This window comes from Haliaeetus leucocephalus, unplaced genomic scaffold (genome assembly GCF_000737465.1).
Source record: "Haliaeetus leucocephalus isolate CR32 unplaced genomic scaffold, Haliaeetus_leucocephalus-4.0 Scaffold206, whole genome shotgun sequence".
NCBI lineage: Eukaryota > Metazoa > Chordata > Aves > Accipitriformes > Accipitridae > Haliaeetus > Haliaeetus leucocephalus.
Genome location: NW_010972642.1, coordinates 7,351,502 through 7,359,357, shown reverse-complemented (window position 1 = coordinate 7,359,357; position 7,856 = coordinate 7,351,502).

Genomic DNA, 7,856 nt, shown 5'->3' with positions numbered 1-7,856 from the left:
GGGAGGGAAAGGCGGAGGGGTGTGCTCCCCCGGGTGGGTGGGAGTCGGGGGGTCGGTCGGCTTCCTGCTCGGTCTTAAAAGGGTTGGCCACTCTGTAGTCTTTCTGCCCGTCATCTCTGGGTCGTTTCTCAAAGTCGCGTGGCTTCGTGGCGCGCTGGAGCCCAGAGATTTGCACCATGTAACTCTGAGTATCTCCAGCCAGGGCTACCTTTCCTGTTGCCTTGCAGAAAGCTACTGTTACTGAAATAACTGTGCACTAAGCTGAGCCCAGTGGGGGACGTTCTTGGGAGGATCATTCTTCTGAAGGTGGCTGTGCTACACCAAAGCAGGGAGCAACTCTGCTCGTACTATCCCAGCACATCAACTGACAGAGCTGCAAAACCTGAATCCTTAAAATCCTGACAGAACTGATATAGCTGAGCTTCTGTGTGCTCTTGATTACAATACTTGATTGCCTAGAACTGCTTACGGTAGCTAAAAATATCTGATATATTCAAACTATCAACGACACATCCAGCATAGAATACTGGATGCCACCCACTGGCTCAAAACGTTTTTTCACCATGTGCCTGACTTGCTACAGGAGCCAGAAGGCAGGAAGAGAGACAGTCAGGGGTGACATTGAAAGAAATTACTTATCTAACTTGTTGGATCGGTTTGTGGTTCAGAGTTTTGTAGTACTAAAAGCTCTTTGTGAAGTGTGATGATTTAAATTGGTGCAATCTCTCTGATGGTGTTGGAGAGCTGCTTCAAGTCCAGCATTTCCTAGGAAAGCTGATAGCAAAAGACATTTCTATAGGTTTTATTACATACTGTGGTTTGGTCTACAGCAACCTTTGGATCCATGAGAAGATCATATTGGGCTCAGCTGGACCATCCTCTGAGTGACTAACATTTAAAGCTTTAACATTTTTAGAGTAAAGATAGATGTATTTTTCACTTTGTTGGCATGTTCATGGGTTCCTTCTGACAGAGTATGTATGCCAGTCAGGCTCAAGGAAGAAGAAATCTCAGGACCCACCATCACCTTGATTCCCTAGGCCAAATGAGCATCCAAGGAAGGAGCATTTGAGAGGAGAAGATCCTAGATCTCTACACTCCTGATTTCTGATGTTGTAACCTCTGTCAAGCACCCTTTTTGGCAGTTTTCTGAAAAGCCCTTGTTAGCAGTCTAGGACGCTTTTTTCTCCTGCTTCTACGTTTATCTTGCATTTGGCCCTGTTTCTGTTTATTTCAGGGAATGACAGAATGCCTTTTCTTCAGAGTAGCAAACCTTGGTTGTAAGATTCACAAAGTTCCTTTGCAGCTCTTGGTGTACAAGAGCTTTACTTCTGTATGTGTTGCTCCTTTCACTTGCAGGAAGGATGTGAAGTTTCATCTACAGCAATCTTGCTTTTAGCATAAGGGCTTGTCCCCAGGATTATTGTTAGCATGGGACATTTTTATGTTATATATTAGAATTCATATGATTCTAGAAATTTCTGCTTCATTCCTCCCATGTGCTCAAATAATGGCTGTACAAAGGAGACTACTCATCTTGTCTGTGCCAAGCAAGAACTCATTTCTGCAGTTGATGTACCATCACCCAGTCTTTGCCTGCAGGATTATATTCTCTGCATAGGAAGAGTCAACTGTAGAGAAAAAGCTTCAAAAGTGGAGTACAACCATTTATAAACCTTCTGCAACAAAACACAAAAAGTGTTTCCCATTACATGCCAGAAGTTGTGCCTTGGGATTTCTATCATGTGTCATTTTTCATCCCATGATCTTCAAGAATGATGTACATGTAACTTTTAATTTTTTTTAATAGTGAGTGTGTTAGGAAGATCAGGTCAGGCAGAGCTCAGCTAGCTATCAGGATGATTTTCATTCTGTATGTCACCAATTTGTCATTCCCAGAAGGCTAAATTTTTGGTTAGGTTTCATTGCATTAGGTGACAGGCTGTCGTGGTTTAACCCCAGCCAGCAACTAAGCACCACGCAGCTGCTCACTCGCTTCCCCCCCACCCAGTGGGATGGGGGAAAGAATCAGAAGGAGAAAGGTAAAACTCATGGGTTGAGATAAGAACAATTTAGTAGAACAGAAAAGAAGAAACTAATCATGATAATAATAACAATAATGAAATGACAATACTAATAAAAAGATTGGAATATACAAAACAAGTGATGCACAATGCAATTGCTCACCCCTTGCCAACTGATGCCTAGTTAGTTCCTGAGCAGTGATCCTTTCCAGGCCAACTCCCCCCAATTTATATACTGGGCATGACATCACCTGGTATGGAATACTCCTTTGGCCAGTTTGGGCCAGCTGCCCTGGCTGTGTCCCCTCCCAAATTCTTGTGCCCCTCCAGCCTTCTTGCTGGCTGGGCATGAGAAGCTGAAAAATCCTTGACTTTAGACTAAATATTACTTAGCAACAACTGAAAACATCAGTGTGTTATCAACATTCTTCTCATACTGAATCCAAAACATAACACTATACCAGCTACTAGAAAGAAAATTAACTCTATCCCGGCTGAAATCAGGACACGGGCGTAGGCTTAGCTGCCCTCCTCTTTGCAGTATTTGAAGTTTAATTGATGCTAAGTTGCAGAAAGATACCAGATACCTTCAGACAACAAAATGTTTAAATCCAGGTAAGAAATTATTCTGTCAGGCCAGCATGTTCTGCCAAGTGGAAGAGAGCTTCATTAAAGCAAGCAATGTCTGTTATGTCCCTGTTACAAAATACTAGTTTTCTGAACTGAGCGTTCATATGGAGATTTTAGAGAGAGACATGCAGCACCCCCGGTTGTTCTGTGCACTACCTCAACATATTCACCTCCTGGTTTCCCTGGTCTCTGGTGTGACTAGGCCCCAGGGAAACAGGCACTTTTTCTTCTCTGTAAAGCAGGAAATTGCTGGGTTTGCATTGGCAAAGGAATGAGAGTTTGATGGAGCCCTCTCTATGCTCCACTGTGATATAAGGCTATGCAGTCAATTTACCAATGGCTTCTGCTGCCCAACAGGTTCTCCACCCTAAGACTGTGTGGCAAATGTTCTATTTTAGGAGCACACGTCTAGGTAATATGTCTCTGTGATTAAAGAGGCGACGGATTACCTCTGGCAGCGTGTGTTTCATCCTAATGAACAAGGGCAAGGCCCTGACCTACCTAATCTAGTTGGCCCTGCTTTGAGCAGGACGTTGGACTAGACGACCTGCAAAGGTCCCTTTCAGTCTAAATTATTCCATGATTCTAATGCAGCTGATGGAGCATATAGCCAGAGTCAAGGATGCTTTATACAGCTGGTGCTGGAGCCACTGCTGCTGCAGGTGCTCTTGGGCAGAGATTTGTCTCCAAGTGCTGTCTTCATTTCTCCTGATGAGCATGGAGGCACTCGGAGATACGGTTTCTGGGACTGTGCTGTCGTGTGGCTGACTGTGCAGTGTGAACTCATGGCAGTCCTGACACGCCTCTGCCTGCCACGCTCGGTTCTCTGCCTGCCACCATGGATGTGGCTGGATGACTACCTTTTGGCAGTACTTGCACTGAAGAAGAATCCCTGCAGCTAGACAGAGCCCCTTTTGGGCAGCTCTGGTGCTTTGTGAAAGGCTCAGGAATCTCCAGATGTGAAAACCTAAGGCCACGTGCCACCCCACCTGGTGATCCATTGCTCTTCACTGCGAGTGGGTCATTCTCTGTGTTTCTCGCAGGGCTGCTGGTTGCACAAGCCAGCACCAATTTATTCTGTGGGCAGTCCTGCATCTTTACTGGAATGCAGATTTCACTGTGCCCCTTTCCACTGCTTCCAAACAAGATAAATCACGCAAGACTTTAACCTTTATTTTCTACAAATTGTCCTTTTTCAGCGCTGTGTGCCATGAAAGCTCCCTGTAAACAGGCGGGAACTGAGAACAGGAGTTCCTTTGAGTTATATATAAACCAAGTTTGAGCCCAGATAGTGACATTTATAGAGGCACGTGGCTTGTTGAATGGTATGCTCAACTGCCAGCCATGATACTAAATGTCAGCCCAGGAATGCTATAAATCCTATCTAAAAAGTGCTCAGATTGTTTTATTTGTTTTATATTTCAACATGCTAGCCCAAAGCTCCACACATAAGAAAAGAATAAACAGTGTGGGTGGCATAATTGTTACTTTTTTATATCCCAGACATACGCTTTTAGCAATCGGGACCTCATAAATTTTCCCTCAGTGCTTGTCAGCGTTGCTTTGGTTTCCAACCGGGGGCTTTGAACTCCGCTGGCCCTTTTCCAGAGCTATGATCTTGCCTGTACTGATGTCTGCAGTTTTGGGGGTCTAATAAAAATGCTTCTGAGAAAAAAGCATAGCTTCTATCAGTGAAAGACAGAACTTGACAGGTAGGACTAAGACTTGTTCCCATTTTAAACGGGCCTTCCTTTACTAATCACCCTCCCCCTTGTACTCCCATCCCCGCCGCTGTGGCTGTGGTTATCCTACGGTTCGGTCCTTTTAGGTTTAGCCTTTTGCAGCCTGTGCTGCTCCTGTACTCGTTTCCTCTACAAGTTTCCCACCCGATTGGCATTTGAAAATCCTGCTCACCTCCTCAACAGGATCTGTGTGAACAGCGTCGCCAGATTTCGAGACTGTTTGCTTCAGCTGCCCGTTCTAACCTGTGGATGAGGCTCTGCGAAGCCTGTGGCCGTAGCTGGTGGAGACAGGCTGCTGCAGGACTTGCAGTGTGCGGGAGTTCTTCTCAGGGAAAAAGTTTTGAATTTGTTTTGATTTCATATGATTTCTTGTTTGTTTTGCCACATCTCTTTCTTTGATTTTGGTTTGTTTGTTTGTTTGAGCCTCCCTGGTATTGCCCAGTAGTCAAACCCTTTTGATTAGTGTCTCCTGTAGGTTAGGGGCCAATAGGTCCTCACCACTGGCCCCAAAGATATCTCCTGCAGTGTGACTTTTGCTTCACGCTGTTCAGGCCCTCGTCGCTGTTCTCACAACAGGACCCCGAGCACAACGCTGCTCAGAATTCACCTGAGGAGCCGGAATGGCAACATCCCACCTCTCCCTCCCGGCGTGAGCTGATTTAACGCTTCAGACCGGGATGCGAGTGCCAACCCGTGAGCATCTGCTGCCCACGTGGGCTCTGCTGCGAGTAGCAGGTGCACGCTGGGCTGATGGTTACGGAACGCGCCGTGGGGACCTTCTCTGCCATCGCAGGCTCGCTGATTGCTGGCTACTGTCCTCCTACCCCCAGGCAGCTTGGCCTAGGGAGGTTTCTGTTTGCCTCACAGCAAGCACCCTTCCTTGGGTTTATGGGAAATGGTTTTCCCTTACTGAAACTTAACAAATGCGGCGCTTATTTGGGATGTCTCTGATGAGAGAAGGGGTGGGAATTTGGGGCTGTTTGCGCAATCCTAAACAGACTCATTCTGAAATCTTTTTTCCTCCTTTTGCTGAAAGAAGATTTCACCTTGATAAGTCTAACCCTTAACTATGGCAGACCCACCACAGGGATGAATGTCATCTTTATAGAGGAAGAATTACAGGAAGAATTATGTAGTACTGCAGCTTTTCAGTGTGGTAAATTTAAGGTACTCAATTTACACAATTATAACTCTTCAAAACGATCTAAGAAAATCACCTCTGAAGCCCAAACTTTGCTTACTTCTCAAGTGCAAAGATTAACCTTTTGTGAAATCTTCGTGTTAAACCTAGCTGCAATTTGGCAGGAGTTTAGGGAGGAGAGAAGGAAATGGTCTGGAAAGGCGATCATGATTTTAAAAGCTGTTCTCAAACAAAGCAGCCTCATTCTTTTATTTCTATTTATCTAGCCTGTCTTTCAGAGAGCATTTTTTGGCTATCAAAACACATTTATTTAGATCTTTCTCTTATGTGACTAGGGCCTTGTCAGCCAGTTCCTGGCTTGTAACTGCTTCAATCTGCAACCTTAATATTCTCTTAACATTGGTTTGTATATCATTTCCTACACTTGGTCTTAGGAGAAAATTGAAAAAACCAGCTTTCCCACCATATGGAACCATATGTACCTTCACAGGGGTCAGCAAAATGGCTGAGCTATTTAGACTGAGATTTAGCAGAGATCTCCACTTAAGAGTGTGCCGCGAGAGCACTGAAGAACTATTCGCTCTGGCTGGGTGGTCTGCAGTCCGCTACTGTCAGTGGCCGTGGTGAGTGGTCAGCAGCTAGTCTGTAAGAATTGTGTTAAACATCAAAATAAATGTAAGTTAAAGGTGGAACGCCCTGTTTGAAAAACATAATGTGTACTGTGGGTTTACTGTGAACCACTGGGCTGCAGGGTTTGGGAATCACTGGTCTGTATGTCCAACTGGGCCACCTTCTTTTCTAGGGAGTTCTTCAGATGGTTGAAGAACCTGGGCTTTGATTCGAGTTGCTGTGGAGGGGTGCAGCCACAGACATCCCTCCTGCCTCAGCTCCTCTCTCTCTGTTGCTTGTGAAGGTGGTCGCTTCCTTCTACCTGCACAACCTGGGTGTTGTCACCAAGAGTGAGGTGACAGAAGGAGAGGTGCCGTCTGTGCGTGCTGCTGTTCTGCTTTATGCTACCGTGATCCCCAGCAGCAGAGAATTACAGAAAAGCCTTGCTTCGTCCTTGGTCCTGCTTTAAATCTGTGGTTGGCTGTTGGACCTTTGAACTCCAGAGGCCCGGTCCACCCTAAACTTTTCCGTTTCTGTGCTGTCTAAAGGCTGCTCATGCACCAAGAAAAGTACATCGTTCTGCAGTATTTTCTGTATTTCCTTAGGGGTAAGCAGCTGAAATGAAAGTAGCCCTGCCTAAGCAAAGACAATAGCAGGGATTTTTTGGCAGTGCTAACCAGGGCGTTGCCAGTAGCTGTTTATAAAAAAACCCAAACAACCCACAACCTTAACTTAAGGCAGCTTTCTCATTCCCCCTTCCTGGCCTTCTCTAAAGTTTGCTGCTTGCCCGTATTGCCCAACTGCTATCTCTGTGGCCCTCTGAACTCAGCCAGCCTCTGTTCGCTGAAGCCTGCAGAGCAAACACGGTGTGGTTGTGTAGCAGAACACTTGTGGCATTGATCAGCTCCTTGTAAATGTTTTTATGAACATCAACTGTGGGTTTGCTGCATGCCTTGTACGAGCGCAGAGATCTCCCGTTGCAACAGAGCATGCCAGTGCAAGCACACATGGGTAACTGGTGCACAGTCAACAGCTGAGTGTGAACTGCTGGTTTTGGGCACATCTCTCTTGGATTGTGGGCAGATTTCCAAGGCAGCAGCACATCCACTTCTGGGATACAGCGTACTACTTCCTTTCAGTGTTTTGAAGCCTTGCTTCAAAGCTTCAAGAGCTTCTAAATAAGGCAGTTGGAGCCTTTCTTAATATTGGTGAAACACTGTGGGTTTTCCCTAAATTCATCCTCAAAATGGCTGGACTAATTTTCCTGGAACTGTCTGAAAATATTTAGCCTGAGGCAAGCACATTAGAGGGAAAATTTCTGCCTGAACACTGAATGTTTGGCAGTTGCAGGCAACTGAAATCAGGGTCTTATAAAAGGGAGTATGAGGCAAATTTAACTATTGTCATCTGTGCCAGGTGTCTGCCTATACTAACGTTTCTGGGTGGACACACAAGTAATATGTGCAAGTTTATAATATATCCTTTCTCTTTAGGAACCAGCTTTATTCTGGTAAAACTCATTAAAGTCTATGGAATTACAAGACCATAAATCTAATATAACACTGGAAAATCAAGCCCTATAGATGTGCTCTGTGTGTGGTACCAATCTATTTGCAGTGTATATATAAATAAGATTTGTGGTGAAATGAGAAAAACAAGCTGCTTGTATATCATCTAGGAATGAACTCTATGTTGTGCTTAATATTTTCC